Genomic DNA, 598 nt, shown 5'->3' with positions numbered 1-598 from the left:
CCTCTACCATACAGGATGTAATGGCCAGAGCTCTCGAATTTGAATCCTATGTTAAGTTCAGCACAGAGGTACCAAGGTTGGTACAGTCATCTGAACTCAAGGCCAGAAAAGTTCAGCTTTCAGAGAAGTTTGAGGGACTTTGCTGGCACTGTAACAAACCTGGACACAAGAGAGCTCAATGCTGGAAACTTCAACACAGGGGAGATGATACAGCAGGAAAGGCTGGTATCCAGAAAGGTTGTTGGAACTGTGGAAAGCATGGACATTGTAAGAGCCAGTGTAGGAATAATATTACCAACAAGTCGGCTTCAAGGAGACCAGTAGTGGTTGGTGTTGAGCAACGCCCACCAACCCCCATCACGAAAGTCCCAACAGCTAGGTGTAAAATGGCAAGCACACACAGTGTCTATATGACAGGAAAGCTGGATGGCCAAAAGTGCAATTTTGTCATAGATACTGCGTCTCAGCAAACCCTTGTGAGCATCAAGGTGTTAGATCATGAAGGAGTACCAGAAGCCATGCAGAAGCTTTATGGTATGACAGGACATTCTACAAGATTGTGGGGACCAGTGTGGGTAACTATTAAGCTCATGGGCAT

Source organism: Limulus polyphemus, unplaced genomic scaffold (assembly GCF_000517525.1).
Source record: "Limulus polyphemus unplaced genomic scaffold, Limulus_polyphemus-2.1.2 Scaffold747, whole genome shotgun sequence".
In the NCBI taxonomy this organism is placed as follows: domain Eukaryota; kingdom Metazoa; phylum Arthropoda; class Merostomata; order Xiphosura; family Limulidae; genus Limulus; species Limulus polyphemus.
Note: the sequence above shows the minus strand (reverse complement) of the source record.